We start from the raw sequence: 23,282 nt of genomic DNA, 5'->3' as shown, positions 1-23,282 counted from the left end.
CTCTCCCTCTTCTGTAACACTTTTATCACAACCACAACAACTGGAGTGCTGTGTCCTCCCATTAGATTACGAACTTTGAGAGGGTTGTTGACAGTCACTGTGGCATAGCCCAGCCCTCACATGGCACATTTACATACTGACACCGATAAAACCCTAGTGAAGAATCCAGATTTCAGAAAGCAGGGGTAATGCTGAGAGAATGGTCTCCAGCTGTTTCCTTAACAGTCTCCTGGCCTCATTCCTCTTCTTAAAATGAGATCAGTCATATTGGATTAGAGCCCCACCCTTATAACTTCATTCAACCTTTATTACCTCTTTAAAAGCCCTATTAAAAACAGTCACCTTCTAAGATCCTGAGGTTTGGGAGGACATTACTCAGTTCATAACAGCCATATGGTGCCCCATCAACCTGGGCTCATGTGCAGGGTCATTCTGTTGTATAACTTGGGGAAATTAAGCTGGCTGAGTCTCAATTTCCTCATTGGTAAAGCAGGAAGAGTAATAACTTATAGGTTTGTGGAGGAAGGAGAGGCCATAGAAAGTGCTCAGAGCAAGAAAGAAGAAGAAATTAACAAAGGACAGTGCAATTGTTTTCCATCTCTATCTGATCATCTGCAAATGGCAACTCAGTATAACATCAATGTTCTGATTTGCTGTGAGCTAAAATACTGTCAACTCAACTCTTGCTTGCTTAGAGCTATTCCAATAACATGGTAGCTCATAAAACTCATTCCCACTGAATATGCTTGGAGTCAGGTACCTGAGGGTTACTGTAAATATTCAGGAAGAACATGGTTTACCCTTCAAACTTGGTCCCAACACAGATACAGATGAAGTTAATCCAGGCATCGTTATTCGTTTGTTAATTTGCTGTTTTCTCATTTAAGCTGAGGGGTGACTCAAGGTTTGCAAGGATGTATGAGCTTGTTTTGCAGAAGAAAAAGAACGCCTTTAAGGAAGTTATGATCACCAGATAACCAGCCCCCAGCTGCCACTGGTGCCCAGAAGCCTGGTTGCCCAAGGGCTTATCTGGAGTGAAAGGAACACAGACTTCCCATTTTTTCTCCAAAACTGCTCCTCCCAAGCCCCTTAGCTCTAAAAAGACCCCCTGCTTTCTTCTTTTGTTGAGGCAGATTTGAGAGAACCTATCCTCCCACCTTCTTGTTTTGGCCAGTTCAAATTAACCTTTCTCTACCTCCAAGCACCAGTGTCTCAGTGATTGGCTTACTGCACATTGGGCACATGGACTTGAAATTAAGAGGTTCAGTTTCATGCTAATACAGCAAGGACCCAGCACAGAGTCTAGCACATAGTAGGCACTTTACAAATGTCTTCCCTGTCTCTCACACTCAATCATCAGAACAGACCTATGAGGTAGGCATTCTTAGCCCAATTTTAATAATGTGAAAGCGAATCTAAACAACTCATAATCACCAAAGATGTATTTCAGTCTCCAACACAAGCCTTTCTTTTTCCAAGGGCAATTCTGTTCTCAGGGGCACTGGCTTTGGATCAGAGAGCTGAGAGATCTAGAGAAGATTGCACCCAGGCCCTCCTGGCTGCTCTACACTGGATTGCATAGAGGATAAACACTTGGCAGCCAGTGTGCCTAAGATGACACAGCATGTATGTCCTTCCCATAGCCAACACATTGTTTTGAGCACCCTCTGTATACCAGGTACTGTGCCAGGCTCTAGGGAGACAGGTGGTGAACCAAACAGATTCCACCTTTACACTAATGGAGCCTCCAGGATGAGGAGGAGATAGACATTAACACACAATAAACACATAATAAGAGTGGTAAGTGTTCTAAAGAAAATAAATTCTATGAGAAAGAATGGGAGGTCTAGACCTTTCTGAGAAAAGGACATTTAAATGAAGACCTGAAAGATAAGCTGGAGCTAGCCAGGTGAAGAGCAGAGGAAAGAACATTCCTGAAAAAAAAATAGGAGCAATTGGAGTTCAGTGCAGCCCAGCCACGTGCGGAAAGCCAGCGCAGCTAGGGGGTGACAAAGAGGAGGGCGATAGGAGAGGATTCTGGAGAAGACGGCAGATGCCAGAGCACCTAGACACGTTTAGGCCCAGTTTAAAAGCTTGTGTTTTATTCAGAGCACAGTAGAAAGATTTTAAACAGGGGATTGACATCAACTTGTTTATATTTTTAAGTTATTGGGGGAGCTGTGTGGAGAATAGATTGTAAGGGATTAGAGTCTAGAATAGAAATGGGAACAGGTGGGAAGCCTAGAAGAGTAGTCCAGGTAAGGAAAAACAGAAGGGTCCCAGACAGCATTGGTGGTCCTCAAGATGAACACAAGTGGCAGTGGAGAAAAGTAGGTTTCTTTGCACATATCACCCCCTACTCCAGCCGCAATGGGCCTAAATTCAATGTAATCTAAGTTTTTAGGTCATGGGTGAAGTTCTAGATGGGGGTAGGGAATTCAGACAGAAGGGTGGGAAGAAGCCACGGGACCTGAGAGAAGCAGCCACAGCCAAACTCCCACCACTTCCTTAGGAAACCTGGAGTGGGAGGGTGGCTAGAGCAGGGGAAGGGAGGCGAGCTCTGTTTGGAGCGCGTGGGAGAAAGGATCCTGAAAACTCTTCTCCACCAGGCCCATCCTGATGACCAGGGCTCCCAGAGAATCTGCTGCCTTGCTGGTTGGAGCACCCAGCCTTGCCCAGCGAGGCCCCTCCTTATCCCTCCAGGCCTAGCCCCCAGCACCTGCTCAGGGTGCCTTCTTCAGGAGCCACCCACTCTCCCTCTCCAGAAGTGGTCCTTGCCTGCTCTTCCTCCATAGCCCTTTCCACAGCCCAGTTTTGTCACAGGCGTTGGAGCCATACAGCCCTGGATCCCAGTCTGGGTTCTACCACCACTTAACTGAAGGATGGGTAGATTACCTAACATCTCCTCAATGGTGAATGAGACACTACTGTAAATGTAACGTAAACTAGCAGAACTCACGAGATGTAACTACAACACCTACTTATTTAATTTGTGTCTCTCACAGTCCCCTTCCAGTGGATGGAAACGTCAGCAGTCCCAGGTCTTCCTTAGCACATGAACTTACAAACCACCATCTCAATTCAGAAACCAGAATGTCTAGTCTAGAATATTAATCAACGCTTCAATATTCATTTCAAGGTTACACTCCTTCCCTAACTGGGTGCCTGGTAAAGGGTCATCTTCCTTCCAAAAATGGAGGGTGGTCAGTTTTCCTCCCTTCCCTCCCCTCCACCCTTTATGTACATGGTCAAGGAGGAGGGGAAGCGGAGTACAGCAGAGCAGGCTGTAGACCAGCTCCACGCTCTCTGGACCTGACCGATATGGAATGCCCCCCCTCTCTGGGCAGTCTTTCTGGGTTCCTTGGAGGATGCCCTCGTGGGCCCTTCAGCCGCTGCTCACCTTACCAGGAGCCATGCCTCTCTTTCAGAGGGCTGCTCCTGGTGACCCTCACAGGGTACAGCCCACAGCCTCTTACTGGAGTAAGGGTTCTCTCTTCCCACAGGCTGCCATCTTGTACAGAATCCCTTTTAAGTGCCTCCTAGCTAATATCCTTATTGCAGGTCCCTCCTGGGGTCCCCAAGTGTCATGCGACATTGACCCACTGTCAAAGACAGTCTATGTTTCTTATCAGCCCAGGAGCAACTCTCTCTCCCTCTGCCTGCCCTGAAGCCTCCAGCTGAGAGGCTCAGCCTCTGGCCTGTAGATTCCTCTGGGGGTGCCGACTCCAGGCAACATGTCCCCATAGTCTCAGTAACACATATCAAGCTTTCCTGGGGTGCTGTTGAAGCCCCACTCCCACTAGACTTTGGGGGAGTGGCAGCACCCTCCAACCTCCACCTTGAGGAATGGGGTTCCCAGCCCAGCTCACTCCACAGAAAGCCTCTGCATCAACCCTCCGTCCTTAATCCCTGCAGTGTTTCTTTGAAAATGAGGAGAACCCATGAGGTAACCAGAAGCCTTGGGCAATTTATGATCACTGGGTATGGGTGGACTCCTCCCTCTGCCTTCCGTCCACCTTCCTGTCCCGTGGAACAGAGGCTGTCCAGGCTCCAAGGAAACACGGCTCTCTCCAAGGCACCTTGTCCAGAGGCGAGACGACATGCAGCCCGTCAGCCACAATACAGCTCCTGAGGGCACTAGCGGATGAAGAGAGATCTACCTGTGCCCTACCTTGCAGTGTCCCGACCAGACTGAGGGACCGAGGCCCTGGCATCAGGCCAGACTCTTTCAAAACAGCTGCCCCCTGAGATCTGAGGACTGGACTGAAGGTAGGGAAAGTGAAGTCCTTTCTGGACCACCAGAGTCCATGATGGCTACTGACTCTCAGGTACTCTGAGCAAGAGCACAACTCACTCAGGAACTGGAAAGGAATAAGCAAAACCAGCGTGAGGTTGTGTAGATCCCTACGGTGCAGAGGGCTCTGCTCCCTGACTGTGGAGTTGGTGCCAGCTGTTCTGGGCTGGTTAGTACGACTCACTGGCATCAAACTGCCTTTATTTCGCAGGCTCCCCATGTGGAAGCAGTTGGGGGAGCAGCTGATGGAGGGAATGGGGTGTTCTGGGAAGTTTTCCCATTTGGGCTGACCAAGAAGTGAGATGGAAATGGCCCAAGGACAGTGCCTCTTTCTGGTTCTTAAAAATATGCTCTCTGAAGAGAAAGACAAACTCTGTATGACTCCACTCATAGGTGGTAGTTAACATATGGACAAAGAGAACTGATCGGTGGTTGCCAGGGGAAAGGGGGGTGGGGGGAGGGCAGTAGGGGTGAAGTGGTGTACCTACAACATGACTAATAATGATGTACAACTGTAATTTCACAAGGATGTTAAATTTTATAACTTTAATAAAAAAAAAAAGGCTCTCTGAAGAGCATCTCAGAGCTGCCACTGGGGGATTTGCCTCCGAGCTCTGGGGTTGAGTAGGTGGGTGATGGGGAAATAAGCAGAGATCCAGGAGTCCTCGGCCACTTCACCCTGTACCTCCCTTCCTGCAACACTCATGTCGTCTGTAACTCCTTGTGTAGCACCCGCAGCACAGGGCCTGGCCACGGTTGTGCTAAGGAAACATAGAAAACCCCGAGTGAATGATATGAGTGGTGACTCTCCTGTACTATGAACTCACAGGTATTGTTCTTAATGGAGAAATGATTGCACTACCACAGTCAACCCTGGACTGGGGCGAAAGTTCAATACCCGATTGAGTAAACAAGAATTAGGGGAGAGGAACATAACATCTAATTGGGGCCCCCGGGCCACAGGATGTTGTGGGGAGGGGAAGTGGAGGGTCATGGTCTCTGTCCTGGGAAACTACAGAGGGGGCTGCTGCTTGGTTAAAGTCACATACCCCAGATCAAGCCAAGTGAGTGTCTAGGTAGACAGATAGCGGCACCCTGCCCCGTTTGCCTCTGCTTGGGGGCGGGGAGGGTGAGTTTTGGAAGTCCTGGCTCCTGGGGATCTTAACAAGCCAGTCTCCATCCTGCATTCAGGTGGGCTCCAGTGGGTCCAGATAACCTGGGATCCCGGGCCAATGCCCAGCTTCTTCCTCCCTGCCACCGCAGGCCCATGAAACCACTCAAGCTCACAGGCAGCAGGGCTGCCAGGAGAAGAATGCCACTCTTCCACCCTCTGGGAATCACGCTGCGGGGCCCTGGGTAAGAACAGTGATGGCTGTGGCTTTCTATCTAACTCTAAATATTTTGGCGCATGCCATGTGGCCTCCCTTTGTATTTTTGCTTCAAGTCCTGCAGATTTAGGGATGTGTCTATATGATTGCTCAGTGCTCAGGCTTAATTAGCCATGAGCTATCATTCCTTTATGTCTTTAATAAACCTTTTATTAAAGCTCCTACTATGTGCTAGATATTGTGCCAGTACTAGGTCCTTCAAGGGTCTTACTGTCTAGTGAAGCTGACAGACACATGGACAAGTGAATTATAATGCTGTGTGCTCAATGCAATGAGAGAGACATGTACAGGCTATTTGGGGAGCACAGAGAAAACTGTCTAATGCAGCAACAGATCAGGTTATTTTAGATTTAAGAGCCTCCCTCACCCACAGATCAAGGACAAATTAGACTGCCAATCTGGAATCCAAGGCTTCTTGGAAAAACTAGAAGAATCCAACAAGAAATCTAATAAAACTAACAACAGCAGCAGAAACTGTTGCTATGATTCTTAAGTGTTTAATATTGGCCAGGCAGTGCGCTAACCCCCTTACACGTATTATCTCATAATCCTTAATCAATCTTGTGAGGTTTGATTATGCCCCTCATTTTGCAGATGAGGAAACTATGGCTCAGAGAGGTTAAGTAATTTGCCTAAAGTCACATAGCTAGTGACTGTCAGAGCTGGGATTTGAACCCAGATCTGTCAGATTCCAGAGCCTGTGTCTTTAACCCCCATGGCCTCTAATAAACTACTGTGTACCTGCTATATGCCCAGCACTGTTCTGGGTCATGCATGAAAAGGATATTTCTGGCATTCATTGTTCTGAAAAGGAGAGCCCTACACATATCAAGACTCCTCAGCTACTAAGATCAAGCAAATTCAACAGTGGTAGGAGGGTATTTGTGACAAGTTAAATAAAGAGCTCCTCTCAGAGAAGGAAGGATAAAATGACTCAGGTGTGAGGCTGGCTAGAGGCTGCTCCAGGAGGAGGGGGGCAGGCTGTCAGGATTGCTCAGGCTGGAATATGAAGAAAAAGAGAGCGCAGAGGAATCTATAAAGGAGCGAAAGGCCAAGATGACATGATCTTCAATACCTTCACCTCTCCATCTCCCACAGGACACAGCACCTAGGCACAGAGATAAATACACTTTTTTCATGCCCAACTTATCTGTCCCCTTAGCAGAATTCAACAACAGTGACCTTTCCATCCTCCTTGAAAAAAATTCTCTTCTCTTGACGTTCATGATGCATCTCTCTCCTGATTCTCATTTTTCCTCTCTGGCCAGCAGGGAAGGGACTAGGTGGAGGCAAGTGAAATGTCTAGCGTGCAAACTTTAAGGAGGTATTTACTCTCAGGGTTGTGCAAACACCTCCCTCTTCTGCTGGATCTTTAACTGTGGACAGTCCTCCAGACTTGGCCCCATGTTCTCTCCTCTTCTCACCCTATACTCTCTTCCCAGGCCCAGGGCTTCAATCACCACATCTATTCAGAGGACCTGCAGATTGATCTCTCCAAACCCCCTCACTCCTCTCAGCTCCTGAGCAAAATATCCAACAGCACTTGGAAGCCCCTCTTGGCTGTTTCAAAGACATCTCAAACTAAACATTCTCAAAGCAGGATTTAAGATCCTCTCTCTCCAAATCTTTCCCAAGTACTCCCAGCCTCAGTGAATGGTTCCACAATCTACCCAGTTCCCCTTACCTGAAACTGATACCCAACCTCTTAATCTCAAGTTCCTGTGCCTGATGTGCAATAAGCCAATCACTGAGACATCAGTGCTTGGAGATGGAGAAAGGTTTATTCAAATTGGCCAAAACAAGAAGCCGGAGGATAGGTTCTCTCAAATTCACCTTAACAAGAGAAGAAAGCAAGTGGTTTTATAGAGCTAAGAGCTTGGGAGGAGGAATTTCAGAGAAACAAAGGGGAATCCATGTTTCCTTCACTCCAGATAAGCCTTTGGGCAACCTGACTTCTGGGCATCAGTGGCAGCTGGGAGCTAGTTATCTGGTGGTTGTTAACATCTTTAAAGGCATTCTTTTCTTCTGCAAAACAAGCTCATAATTCCTTATGAGTCTTGAGTCACTTCAGGTTAAACAAGAAAACATCAAATTAACAAGATTAATTTCTTTTCGTCTGTCTGTTTTGGAAACAAGGTCAAAGAGTAATCATGTTCTTATTGAATATTTGTAGTAACCCTCAGATACCCAGCTTCAAAACCCTGGGGTCATGCCTGACACAATCCTCTTCCTAACCCTCCATCCAATCCACCAAACACTGTCTGTTTACTCTTTAGTATCTCTTCTCGTGGCCTACATCTAGTCTACGACCACCCTAGTCTCTTCTTCCATGTTCCCTTGACTGGATGTCTGTAACAGCCTTTTATCTGGTCCTACATAGGAGCTCTCACCACCGCCCCTTATGCCTACTCTGTTTTCAGAACAATATTTTCAGACTGCAAATCTGATTATGTCACCCCATCTTCTACACCCCACTCCTCACCCCCTTGCTCAGAGCCTTTTAAAGGCTTCCCATTGCTCTTAGGATAGGTCAAAATCTTTAACACAACCTATGAGGACCTTCATATTCTGGGCTCTGCCCACCTCTCCAGCCTCATCTTTCCTCATTCTTGGTCATTATTGATTCTGTAACCAATTCCAACGTGTGTGTGTTTGGGGTGGGGTTCCCCACACCAGCAAATTCTCTTGACATCAGCTGGGTGCCTTACAATTCAACTCCACTGTGACACTATCTACCTGGAGAGTGTGTCAGATCCCACAGGTTAAGGGCTCAGTCCTACAAAACTGCCTCCACCCCTTCAGATGCCAATTGAAAGTCCAGGTCACCTGTGCTTCTGATCAACCAGCTTTAGATTGGAGATTCCCGTGACTCCCTCTTTGGGTTTGATTAATTTGCTAGAGCGACTCATAGGACTCAGAGAAACATTTTACTTACTAGATTACTGGCTTATTGTAAGAGGATATGACTCAGTAACAGCCAGGTGGAAGAGACGCATAGGGCAAGGTGTGGGGAAAGGGCATGGAACTTCCATGCCCTCTCCAAGCATGCCACACTCCCTAAATTTCCACATTCACCAACAGAAAGCTCTCTGAACCCTGCCCTTTTGGGGTTTTATGGAGGCTTCATTACATAGGCATGATTGATTAAATCAATGGCCATTGGTGATCAATTCAACCTCCAGCCCCTCTCCCCTCCCTGGAGGTCAGAGGGCTGAGACTGAAAGTTCCAACCCTCCGATCACATGGTTGTTCCCCTGGCAACCAGCCCCCATCCTTAGGTGCTTTCCAAAACTCACCTCATTAACTTAAACTCAGGTGTGGTTGAAAGGGGTATTTTACGAATATCAAGACACCTTTATTGCTCTCATTACTTGCAAAATCCCAAGGGTTTTAGGAGCTCTGGGTTAAAAACAAGGATGAAGACCAAATATGTATTTCTTATAATAAATAACAATGTCACAGTCATGATCTGCAGACAAGTTCCTTCCAGACCTACCTGGCTTTCTTGTGCCCCTTCTCCTGGCTTGTTTCTCCCCACTACTGAGGCTTTGCTCATGCCTCCCCTTCTCTTTACCAATGTAACTCCAAACAACCCTTCACTCAGCTTAGTCATCATCACCTAGTGAACTAACCCTTCCCAGCTCAACCCATGAGACCTTTCTACAGGGAACTCTTTCCTGACCTCCATGACTGGGTTAACTCTCCCATTAGAGGCTCTGGAAGGTATCAGATATCTCATCGTGTCACAGTGGCACCTTTCTGTTTGTGATACTGGCCCTGCTATCAGTTCCCCTACATTAAACCCAGCATATATGGGGTTAAAACTAAAGCACTCATTCCCTGCCTACTCCCACTTCCAGGCTCCAGAATGCACTGTCCGCCATGGAGACAAACAGCCAAGGTCACCCACCTACAAGTTCTCTTATCATCCTCCTCCCTGTGAGCAGCCTCCCAAGGCTGAATGCAGGCTCTTGGGAAAGCTCCCATGATCAAGGCCACAGACTCCCCCTCCCTATGAACAGAGACATTCCTAGCAACCTTTAAAACCCTTCACCTCCCATCTTTTGGGGGGTCAAGAAGAGACAAGATGAATTTGAAGGTTTGCTCTCAATCTCCCAGCTGATACCATCTGAAATAAAAACCCTTTCCTTGCCATAGCCTGGCATTCCAGTTTTTATTTGGCCCCTCTTTTGTGGTGGGTAAAGAACCTACATTTATCGTAACAACTTGGCAAGCCAGCCAGGAGGCTCTTGCCCAAGGCTCTGTGGCCCCGAGCTGACGGGAATTTCCTGGGAAGCACTGCAGCAACTGCCTAGGTGATTTGCCCTCGGGACTCCCCCCAGTAATTTCGCTCTGGCCCAGCACCCCTGACCCTAGGCACATTTTCTTATGGCAAGAAACAGGTTCTAGATTTGTTTGTTTTTCCCTCCGGTGAGTCAATAGACTCTGTCTGAAATAAGGCAAGTCACCTCAGGGACACCCGTGAACTTTCTTCCCCTCATCTGGGGTCCCTTCCATTCACAGAGGGGCCATCTGGGTACACATTTGGAGTGGAAACAGTTGTAGGACTTTCTACCCTAAATCTGGGAACTGGTTCAGTGGTGTCTGGTTTTTCTGTGTCTGGATCTATGTGTCTGTCCGTCTCTGTGCATCAGAATGGGAAACATGCTGCCTGTCCCCAAGCAGACACTGGGGCTGATTCTGAGTAAATGGTCTAGCTATAGTCATAAGCCAATGTCTAAAAGAGATGATTTTCTTTCTTAATACCACATGGCCACAATATTCTTTAAACTCTGGACAGAAAATGGCCAAACAATGGATCCTTAAGTTTAAAAATTTTTAGAGAGCTCTCATCATAATGAGCTGTTTTATTGGTACTTATGAAAATGCCAAATTAAAAGAAAAGTGGGATAAATAAAACATATAAATAAAGTTAAACAAAGATTTTTAAAAAACACAGCCTAAGGTTGGATGGGCTAAAGGGACCCCCTATTGGCCTCTCAACATTAAAGGACATCAGACAGGTCTGTTCTATTCACTCTAGTGTGAAAAAATTTAAAAGGACAGGAGACAGAAATCACAGTGAAAAACCTGACTAACAATTGTTTGGGGCAACAGTTAGGCTGCTTACACGGAGCAGGATGATAAAGGAATTTGCAGGTGGGTGACCTTGGCTGTTTGTCTCCATGGTGAATAGTGGATTCTGGAGCCAGGGAGCAAGAGAGCAAGCAGGGAAAGAGTGCTTTAGTTTTAACCCCATATATGCTGGGTTTAACGTAGGGGAACTGACATTAGGGCTGGTATTCTTTGGGGATTGGATTAATAGCTATCTCACATGCTAGCATGTCGAGTTGGATGGTGTCTGTTGGATTAACTGCTGAGTCTCCAGGACCCAGCACAGGGCCCAACACACAGCAGGCACTCCAGGAATATTTACTGAATGATTGAGTGAAAAATTCAGTGTAATGTATGGAAGAATTCAATACATGTTTGATGGTTTGAATTTGACAATACTTATCGGGCTTTCATAAAACATATGGTCTGAGTAGGGGCAAACGGCACCAAACAAGAACCATCTGAGGCTAGTTTCATGGTACTCAGATCAGATAACTTGGTTCAACTGTGGAATTTATGGAAACTATGCTAGGCTGACGAAGAGATTGGACAATTACCTTCTATGGTCAATTATACTCCCATCTTATTCTGTTTGCACTCATCACTCCGAGCTACTTTTCCTGATATTTAGTTTTTATGACTCTTCCCCCATCCTTTCCTTTTCTCTCCAATGTGACTTTCAAATGACTTCACCATCGGAAAAAGTCAATCTAATATGCATACCCTTTGATCCAGACATCCCAGCTGAAGGAGTCTAGCTTACAGAAATAGTTACCATTGAAAATGATATAGTACTGCAGCATTGTTGGTAATGGTGAGAAAATGGAAACAATATAAATGTCCACCAATAGAGGAGTGAATTAACGAATCTGTACTATGGCACTGTGAAGAACACAGTTGATTTATATGTCCTGATGAGGAGAGTTACATATAATATCTTGTTAAGGAGGAAAAAAGCAAGTTGCAATGCAATAGGGACATTGTGATTCCTCCCCACAATAAATGTGTATATGTGTTTGCACAAGCATGGTAAAAATCTGGAAGGGATAGACATTAAACTATGTGTAGAAAGGAGCGTGGGAAAATGACCTTGTTTCTTGTTTTATACTCCTCTGCATTATCTGAACTTGTGACAACAGCTTGTTATGTTTGTAACTTTCAAACTCCAACAATACAGGTAATATATTTACTTGTTTGTTTACTGTCTGTCTCCCCTCACTCGGGGTGGGGGGGGAACTACATGTGGTCAGCGACTCTGTTGGTCTTCTCTCACTGCTGCTGTGCCCCCAGTGCCTAGAAGAGTGCCTGACCCAGAGTAAGTGCTCCGTGCATATTTTTTATGAATGACAAATCTATTTTTTAAAAAGAAAATGTCATTTTAATAAAGTCTGTCTTCGACATCCCCTCCCGCGGCATGTCCTTATCTGTGAAATTGGGTGCTGCAGAATCTGAAATTCTCTGCATCCGCATGGTAGGCCCTGAGTCAAGGGTGCCCTCTTCCCCACATCATGGGTTCACACGGCAAATGAGTTGAAAACCCACAAGGTGCCCCACACGAGTGTGGAAAAGCCCAACAGGCTCAAAGTTCACAAGTAATAAAGCATCAAGTAACAAAGAATGGGTGGTTTTAAGAGAAACCTTGAAATGGGAATAAAGTTGATCCATTCAAAAAAATAAAAGCTAAAAAAGAGTACACTGTGTAACAAACAAGGAAGAACGTGCTGTCCCATTACATGTTCAGTCACTGAAAGGTCGCAACTGTTTAACCACCAAATACTTTAGTTAGAAGAATTGAACAAAACCACAAAAGTATAATAGATTATAGCTTAGGAAAAGATCTTCAAAAATATGCACTCAGCTGTATTCTGTGGTTACGGTTTCTTTCTAACTTCCCTTTTGCTTGACTGCAGAACCATCACACAACAGCAGCAAGGAGCCGTGTGATCTCAAGGACATGTCCATGGGCCACCTGCCCTTTTCTGCATGTAAGTGTCCCTCAAGTTTGGGGGCCATGGCACAGAGACAGAAATTGGTCAGGCCAAAGAACCCCGAAACTTAGGAGTTTCCACCTTTTGGGCAAGCAGGGAAGGGAAGGAGAGAGTATGTTTACCATATCGCCCGGACCTATGGTTCTGAGTTGGGGAATCCTCATTTCCTGCTCATGTCACAGTTATGTAATCACTGACTTCTCTGTCTTTGTTTTTTTCCGTACTGCACCAACAGGCTACCGGAGAGGTTGGTGCATAGTCTGGCCATGACCACCCAGGAAGAAACCCAATGAATTCTTAATGGGAGAAGCAGGTGCACTCGATCCCTATTTATAGCCGTGGAAAAACGTAATTTGCTAATTTAACTTCTAGAAGCTAACAGAAATAAAATGCTAAAGAATTTCCAACCCAATCTCTGATTATTTTGTACCTGTTCTCCTTATTTACAAAAGAGAAATCTCTTGTCTTTCCGGTATCTCCCTGTGACAGCAGCTTATTGTGATCTTATCCAATGTGGGTGAAAGTTAAAGATTCTTTAAAAAATAACTTCATAAGAATAAGTCTTAGAAGGCGAAAAGGCTGTAACTGAATTTTATTTTAAGGGGAATATTTACAGAAAAATTAAATGAGGCATGTGATTTGAGGTGAGGAAGGAGAGAGAGAAATTTTTAGCTTCATTCTGTTCTGTACTGTTTGAATTTGTGTCAAGAATCGGGAAATATATAACAAACAAAAAGGCATAAAAAGTGAATTCAGAAAGGATAAAATCTACAGTTTTCTCCAACCACAGTAGGGAACATTGCCCCATAAGCCACTCAGGGTCTTTCTCAGGAAGTCATTTCCCTGCCCCAATCAGGCCAGCCAGCACTTGTAGGTTCCCTCCAATGGTCCCCCATAAAAATCAGCTCAAGATATGACTGGAGCTCAAATCTCATCTCTCTTGGCAGATGGGGAAATCTACAGGGGACATTTACACTTTATCAGAGAACAAAATTCTAAGCCACAGGAAAGGAAGTGGAGGGGGATGAATTGTAGACCATGGAAAAATTATTGGGATGGGAGTGGGGGTGGGGAGATACTTATAAGAGTTCAAGCAATGTCCTGTTTTGATAAGTTTTATCATAACAAGATCATATTCAAAGCAAAGGAGATCACATGCAAAACAAGTCAAATATGCATGGTTAAGAGCTCAGGCTTTGTGGTCAGAGAAATCAGGGTACAAACGTTTCTCTGCTATCTGCTTTGGGCAAGTTATCTGCCTCTCCAAGACTCAGTTTTCTTATCAACTCAGTATAATAAAAAGACAGTGCTGTTCTGAGGAGCACGTGAAAGTGCTCAGTAGAAGGTAGTCATTGACCCAAAGCAATCTACAGATTCAATGCAATCCTTATCAAAATTTCAACGGCATCTTTTCACAGAAATAGAATGAACAGTTTTAAAATTCTTATGGAACCACAAAAGATCCCAAATAGCCAAAGTAATCTTGAGAAAGAAAAACAAAACTGGAGGCATCACACTTCTTAATTTTTAAACTAATTTCAAAGCTATAGTATTCAAAACAGTATGGTATTGGCATAAAAACAGACATGTAGACCAATGGAACGGAATCAACCTCCCAGAAATAAGGCCATACATATATGACAAATTAGTTAATGACAAAAAACACATGATGAATGTACCATGAGGATCATATATTTGAGAATATACAATTATAAGCCAAGAATAATACAATAGGGAAAGGACAGTTTCTTCAGTAAACGGTGTTGGGAAAACTGGACAGCCAGTTTCATCCAAAAGAATGAAACTGGACCACTATCTCACACACAGATACAAAAATTAACGCAGAATTGATTAAAGAGTTAAATGTAAGACCTGAAACCATAAAACTCTTAGAAGAAACCAAGGAGTTAAGCTCCTTGACATTGGTCTTGGCGAAAATTTTTTAGATTTGACACCAAAAATAAAAACAAACAAGAAGGACTACATCAAACTAAAAAGCTTCTGCACAGCAAGGAAGCCATCAACAAAATGAAAAATCAACCTACTGAATGGGAGAAAATATTTGCAAATCATATATCTGATAAGGGGTTAATATCCAAAATATTTAAAGAACTCATAAAACTCAATAGCAAAAAACCAAACAATCTTATTAAAAAATGGGCAGAGGATCTGAATAGACATTTTTCTAAAGAAGACATACAGTTGGCCAACAGTGCTCGACGTCACTAATCACCAGGGAAAGGCAAATCAAATGAGATAATGAGATATCTCATGATGAGATAGCACCACAATGAGATAGCACCTCATACCTGTTAGAAAGGCTGTCACCAAAATGACAAGAAATAACAAGTGCTGGTAAGGATGTGGAGAAAAGGGAACCCTTGTGCACTGCTGAATGTAAGTTGGTGCAGCCACTATGGAAAGCAGTATAGAGGTTCCCCCTAAAATTAAAAATAGAACTTCCATATGATCCAGCAATCCACTTCTGGATATTTATCCAAAGAAAATGAAAATGCTAACTTTGAAAAGACATATGCACCCCCATGTTCATTGCAGCATTATTTGCAAATTTACAACAGCCAGGACATGGAAGCAACCTAAGTGTTCATTGATGGATGAATGGATAAAGAAAATGTGGTATATGTACACAATGGAATATTATTCAGCCATTCAAAAGAAGGAAATCTTGCCATCTTGCAACAACATGGATGGACCTTGAGGGCATTAAGCTAAGTGAAATGTCAGACAGAGAAAGACAGATACCATATGATTCACTTTTATATGGCAAACCAAAAACTAAAACCAAACTCATAGATACAGAGAACAGATTGGTGGGTGTCAAAGGCAGGGGGTGGGGAGTGGGTGAAATGGGTGAAGGTGGTCAAAAAGTACAAACTTCCAGTTATAAAATTTAAAAGTCCTGGGGATGTAACGTATAGCGTGGTGACTATAGTTAATAATACTATATTGCATATTTGAAAGTTGCTAAGAGTAAATCTTAAAAGTTCTTATCGCAAGAAAAAAACATGTAACTATGTGTGGTGATGGATGTTAACTAGACTTTGTTGATCACTTTGCAATATACGCAAATATCAAATTATTATGTTATACACCTGAAACTAATAGATGTCAATTATGTCAATTTTTAAAAAGGCAGCCATTACTTTTTAGCTTTTATGAGATGCAGAAGCTATTTAGAGTAATAAGAAATTACACAAAGCATACATAAATGAAAATTATTAATGTTTCTTTGACAAAAATTCTAGATTGCTTTTTGTTATTTAAGGAATTTTACTGAATGATGAGAAAACAGACTCAATACTCGGCCCGCATTACGTCTATTTCAGTGTACGGTACAGCCTTCCTGGAGCTCCCCGAGAGCCCGCGTGTCCCCAAAACGCCTGTAATCTGTACGAGTCGTCGATTTTCTCTTTTCCCCCATCTCTCAGAGGGAAGGGCTCTCCCACTTCTCACTGCATGGAGGAGAGCGCCCCGGACTGCTACCAAGTCCTGGGAGGAGGGTGACCAATTAAATTGTCCCAGTTTTCTGGGAACCGTCCCAGTTTTAGCACTTGAAGGCCCAAGTCCAAGGCAATCTTTCTCAGTCCTATGCACGGAGACAGTGGTTCCCTCCGCCTGGGAGCCTGGTGCCAGGACCAGGCCCTGCGGGATTATTTTGTCTACACTAAATTTTACTTCAAAACCGATGCCTTTTCTTTCCCTTAGTAGAGCTATTTCACTCACACTCCTATAAGTCTTGTCAGATGTGATTTGAGTTAAATTGGGGCAACAGAAATGGAATAAAAACAGGGAGATGGAATTATTTCTTCCCTGCAATAACTGGGTAGGAGTTGAGATGATTTAAGAAGTGAAAGAGGGGTATGGGTGCACACATATGTGAAGGGGGTGTGTGTGATACACTCCAGAAGAGACAGAACAGGCAGGGAATTTGACCTGGGCAGTAGCACGTGGAAGGTTAGGGGAAGGCCATGGTGGTCGCCAAGACTAGTCACACAGTTCCCCACACTGGCCTTCAGGGGGTGCCATCAGCCCGCAATAGTTCCGTTGCTTCTTGGGGACAAGTCGGAAGGAAACGGACCTTGAGGGTGAAGACAGAGAGGATGCAACCCACCACCTTCAGGGGTGGGGCGTGCGAAAATGAGGTATTTACGAGTCAGAGGAGGGCCCGAGCTTCCTTCTCATTAACCGCGGCTGAGTTAAGTGCCTGCGCCTCCCAAGACTGCCTCCCTTGCATTCCCGCTTTCCCTTTGCCGGCCTCCCTTGCTTTGGAAAGAATGAGAAACCTCATCCCAGCAATCTCTCGGGATCTGTACCCTCGAGAGAAAGGACTCTGGATGGCTATCTCCAGCAGGTAATGGGGAGGCCAGGCCTCTTCCACGGCGTCCATCCCCCAGCTGCTTTCTCAGGCCGCAGGGCCCTCTGGGTCATCAGCTCACATGAATAGGGAGCTGATTGCCACTCCACGCAGACTGAGGTGTATTTATTCCATTTGAAATGTTCTGGGAAAGGAACTGTTACTTAAGAGGAGAGATTTGAGCACAGTGAACATTAAGGCAGGATTTCAAAACTACTGGGGGCGGGGGTCAGTTTTCTTTCTATGCAAGAATGTGCCACAGAAAGCAGAAGACAGGTTTCTAGAATCCTCTGGTAACCTGTGAGAGAGGATGGACATCATCACCTTGTCTCAAACCCATTGGTGGGAATTGTTAAAAACAAGACAACAGGCCCAAAATAGAGTCACTTAGGCTAAGTCCCATGTTACCAAACTGAGACAACTCAATTACAGTTTCTACTCTCTCAGAAATGGAATCTTAAACCAGTCAGTCAGGAATCGCCTGACCAGTACTAGTTAGGAAATCTGCTTGATAGACCCCTGCCATCCCCTAAAGGTAAGTAACCTTAAAATAACCAACCCACTTTTTTGCCTAGTATAATTTCCTTGTTCCTGCTCCCTCTGCCTATAAAAGTCTTTCATTTTGTACAGCTCCTGGGAGCCCCTATCTAGCCGTTAGATTGGGTGCTGCATGATTTGAATCAATTTTGCTCAAATAAACTCGTAAAATTTTTAATATGCCTCAGTTTATCTTTTAATAGAATCCGAAAGTCTAGAGGCTGGCCCAGTGCTAGTTCTGGCGTTGCCCCTTCAGTGACATCTTGGCAAGCCACACAAAATCTCGACCTCAGTTTCCTCATCTCTAAATTGATGGAGCCAGGCTGGATGGTACCCACAGTCCCTCCAGGTTGACACTTCAGGAGGGTGATGTCATTCACCACAGAGGTAGTACTGGTTCTCAAACTTTTTCCTGTTGGGACCCCACCACAATTCTTAAAAGTATTGGGAACTCCAAAGAGCTTTTGCTTATGTGGGTTATATCTATCAATATTTATCATATTAGAAATTAAAACAGAAAGTTTTAAAACAAGAATGCACAGGTAGATACCGAACGATGATCTCATCACTCATCATATATTCTCTGGAAAATTCCTCTATGAGAATGAAAATGAAAAGTAATAACACCTTAGACTTATTATGAAATAGTTTTGATCTTGTAGACCCCTCCGTAAGGGTCTCTAAGACCCTAGGGGTCCCCAGGCCACACCACCGTGAGCACTGCTGGTGTCATGAATGCTCCTGGAGCCGGAACCTGCATTTGAACCCTGGTTTTGCTACTTGCTGAATATACGACCTTGGGCATGTTACTTAGCCAGTTTGTGCTTCAATTTCCTGTAAAACTGCATTAGGAATTATGAATTAGAAGAATAGCTAATTCACAGGCTTTTAGAAGAGTTAAGTGAAATAATGCAGGAAAAGTCCCGCAACAAATGTAAGTGCTCCATAAACGCAGGCCAACTAACCAGATAGATTTTCATCAAAGAGGCACACTTAGAAACCTATCAATGGAAAAAGAAAAAAAATCAAACAACTTACCAAACAACAAAATTGCTACGTTTTCAGGCAGGCCTAGAAAACCAGGCTTGTGCCGGGAACTTCATTCGACTTTAGGCCAATATTTTGGGTCTCTGTGCTTGAGCTGACCCCTGCTTCAGCAGAGTCCAGAATGGGTGCACCGGGCCCAGCCACAGCTCCGTCATCACGGACCTTCGAGGCAACGACAGCCGACACAGAAGCTTCCCAGCTCTGCTGAAGTAGCTTCGAGGGGCGCTTCCTCCACAGCTGCTGCCTAATTGAACAAATTCTCTGCTTTCAACACCTGAGCCCCCTTTAGCTATGTGAGGGTTTCCTTTGCTATTTGGCAGTCAGTACTGATCACGATTGATTAACTGACGTACAAGAATTTGGGGTTAAAATCTGTAGATCTAATGTTCTCTCCAAGCCCCTTATCTCTGCCTCTTCATTTTTGCGTTTTTCGTGGTTGATGTAATGCAGTGCTTAGGAACTCCGTGGACGCACACTGGAATCATCTGGAGAGCTGAAACCCAGCCTGGGGCTCACTGCCCAGAGATTTTGATTTGATTGTCTCTGCTGGGGCTCCCGGGTAATTCTAATGTGGAGCCAGGCTTGAGAAGCACTGCTCTAATTGCCCTGTGGTTCTCAAAGTGTGGTCCTGGGCCAGCAACATCAGCATCACCTGCAAACTTGTTAGAAAAGCAAATTCTCAGGGGCCAGCCTGGTGGCGCAACGGTTAAGTTCACACATTCCGCTTCAGCGGCCCGGGATTCGCCAGTTCAGATCCCAGGTGCGGACATGGCACCGCTTGGCAAGCCATGCTGTGGTAGGCGTCCCACATATAAAGTAGAGGAAGATGGGCACAGATGTTAGCTCGAGGGCCAGTCTTCCTCAGCAAAAAGAAGAGGATTGGCAGTAGTTAGCTCAGGGCTAATCTTCCTCAAAAAAAAAAAAAGGGAAAGGAAAGCAAATTCTCAGGCCTGCCCTAGACCTACTGAGGTGGGGCCCAGGCATCTGCATTTTACCAAACCCTCTAGGTGATTCTAATGCACACTAAAGTCTGAGACCCAGTACTCTTGATTGCCACACCTGCACAACTTCCACCATCATCACCACTTCCAGCAACTAGGTAAGCCTGGAAAAAGAAAGTCTCAGGTTCTTGTCTTCCAAGGTGCAGATTCCTGTGTGGCCTAAGGTGGAAGAGCTTGGGTGACTCTGACATCGTTTGCATGCAAAGTCCTTCTGCAGAGCTGCTGGGTTCTGGAGAAAATGAACCAAAGGTCACTAAATGTCATCAAACACATTATCAATTCAGCAAACATTTATTGCGTAAATGTTTACCGAGGCATCAGACTACTGCTGAGGGCATTAGAAAGATGGGCAGATCCCAGCCCTGCCCTAAGGAGCACATGGTCTTATAGGCGCAAGGCACGTGTACAAGCAAGAAGGCAGGACACTAGGGCCTTCAGAGAGACACAGAGTCATCCCAACGCCAAGGTCTCCTAATAGTTAATATGGATGGAGCACTTCCTATGTGCCAGGCCGAGGGCAGAGAGTGAATGTGTAAATTCTCACCGCAACCTCGCTTAATCCTCACAATGACCCGTGATGGAGGTTCTAGGATTATTCCCCTTTTACAGATGAGGAAACAGGTTTACAGAGTGACTACATTGCTGGGTGACACAGTTGGCAAATGGGGAGCCAGGATTTAAAGCCACATGTGTCTGACCCCCAATCCTCGTAATTGCATCCCTACATATGCCACTAGAAACATGCAAAGGGTGTAATAGAGATTGCAACCCACCCCGCCCATGTAATGTTTCTCCTGGGAGCTGACATATAAAAATGTATATATATATATATATATATACATATTTTTTTTTTTCTTTTTTTACATGACCCACAAGCCTAACCACAGTTAATTTGTCCAAGAGTTGACACCCAATCCAAGCTGGGCTATTGACTTCTTTGCTTGGGGTCTATTAGATTTGACCCTGAGAGTCTTCCTCTGGTGACTGAAACTGGAAGGTACACAGCACAAAGTCTGGTGGACGTGTTGCTGGCCACGTGGAGTGACCCAGTCTGCAAAGGAAGAGAAGGTAGCTGACAACACACAGAGCAGCAGAGATGAGGGAGGGGGTCCTTGTGCTCTTTGAGAACCTGGCTTTGGTTATTCCTGAGACCCACCTGCATCCCCACTCTTTCTCAGGCTTGGTTTTTCACTATTTCCTGAGATTTTGTGACTCAATCAATTCCCCTCTGAGTTGAAGCTGGTTGGAATTCTGGTTCTGTCACTTGTAACCACTTGTAACAGCCCTGACCAAAACAGGTATTTGAACAGCTTTAGGGTGATTAAAATGAATACAAAAGAGAAACAAAGCAATAGTTCTAAGTTCTCATTTTCAGCTGCCTCATGTTTTTCCTAAACATGTGAATTTCAGTACATATCCTCAAAGGGTTAGCCTTTATAATTTTTAACAAACTTTTTATTGAATTATAACATACCAAAAAATCCCCCCAAACACTGAGCAATCATGATTTTCAGAAAATACACAAACCAGCATAACCTGCACCCAGATCAAGAATCAGAGCATTTCCAGCAGCCCAGAAATCTCCTCACGCTCTCACTCAGACAAGTGGCCTGCAGCTTTGCAGCAGAGACAAATTGCCCTTAAGAAGTTGGAAGTTTTATGAAGATTATCATAGTGCTCACTTCAAGTGAGCACACAGGCTGCTTCCTTCTTATAAAGAAGGATAAATAACAAATGACCTGCCTCCTATCCTTGTTCAGAATAGAGCTTCTAAGAGAAAAACACAGCACAGCTCTCCTCAGAAGTGACCGTTCCAAAAACCTCATCAGACCACATAGTGTTTATTTTAGCAAATAGCATTCAGTGACTCTAAAGACATATAACCCTTTACAGCGATTTGTATAATAATTTCTGGAAGACAACACCATTATTCTAATTTTCACTGAGCAAGCTATCAGTAATTTAGCTACAGGTCTCTTCTGTCAGACTTTTCCTCACCAATCTTGAGATATAGATTCTCGGTATAATTTCCATCAAAACCTGTGGTTTTCCTTCTTTATGCTCCATGGGAATTAGCATGAAAATAATTATACACCCCAATTCAACTGGTGTAAAAACTAAGGAAGATGTATGATTTCCCAACACAAGAAGTATGGAACTGGGGAAAGCTGGTTCAATGACACCGACAAGGACCTGAGTTCTTTCTGTATCTGACTGTCTGCAGGAGGGCACCCTCCAGATCCGAGGAGACTGAGCCCATCCCAGGAGTCCTATCCAGAAATAACTTCCAGCAGCAAAAGGAGCAATGTCTTCCCTTTCTCTCTTTCTCCGAGGAAACCTTCCTCAGAGACCCACCACTCCTCATCAGCCAGAATTAAATTCACACCCATTGGGAAAACCAACCAATGGCAGAGGGAATGGGTTTACCATACTTAGCACGTAACAACAGTGTTTATCACTAAAATTAGGAATGGAGTCTCCTTGCCTGAGTCACTTTCAAGTAAAACAATGGCTCTGCCAGCAAGGAAGAAAAGAAGAAAGATCATTGGGCTAAAACTACCCAGCTGTTGTCTTCCACAGTCTACCTCTGCGGCTTTCCAACATCCATACACACCCCATGTTCCATACATTGCTCAAAACATGCTCCTACTCCCACAAAATAAATAGTCCCTCCATGAGTGAAATAACCTAAAGTCTCAAGAAGAAACAAGATAAATCCAATAACAACTCCCCTTCAGAAAAGTGACCATTGTCATTGGTCCCCATGGCGCACATTATTTCCTGCAGGACAGGAAGAGCAAGTACTATTCCCATGACCCAGCCAATCTGGCTGTCCCTGCTTCTGCTCTCCCGGAGGACCTCCCCTGCCTCCCAGCCTCCTGGCCTTCATGGCTACCTCTGAGGTGAGCACTGAAGATGCCCTCCAGGAGGGCAGCCCACTTCCTGCAGGCACAAATTCTATGGCCTCAAGGCCACCTTAGGACTTGAATAGCCCAGACTTTCATCAGTCAAGTTTGGAATTCACTTCTGGTCTGTTCCAGGGACTGACAATGGCCAACGATCTTGTCTGAATGAGGTCTCTGAGTCCCACAGTCCCTGACTCCGCGCCCCGCTTCTCTATGCTCTGCCCGCCCTCAAGCCCAAAGGTTAATGGCCTCCACCTTGAGGCATTTGATACAAAGCCTTGTGGTGGAACAGGGAGCAGAGCAGAGGAGGAGAGGTGCCGCCGGGAATCTCAGCCTTTCTGGCGGGTCTAAACTAGATTGTGCCTCTTGTCTTGTGAAGAATGTTCGATGAGAGATATCAAGGGGAGGTGTGGAATATCAGATTTGCTTTTGTCCCAATCCTATCAGTCTTACCTCCTGCTAAATTTCTTTCTTCCCCACATTTTTTTTTTGGAATCAATTTTGAACAAAATTAGGATTTCTAACCTTGAAAAATCTCCAAATTATGGGACTTTAAGTCAATTTAGATTGCAGGTTACAGGCAGAAAGAGTCTGTAATTAGCAAAACTCTATTTTCTTTCCTTTCTGCATT

This window comes from Equus asinus, chromosome 2, assembly GCF_041296235.1.
Source record: "Equus asinus isolate D_3611 breed Donkey chromosome 2, EquAss-T2T_v2, whole genome shotgun sequence".
Taxonomy (NCBI): Eukaryota; Metazoa; Chordata; class Mammalia; order Perissodactyla; family Equidae; genus Equus; species Equus asinus.
Note: the sequence above shows the minus strand (reverse complement) of the source record.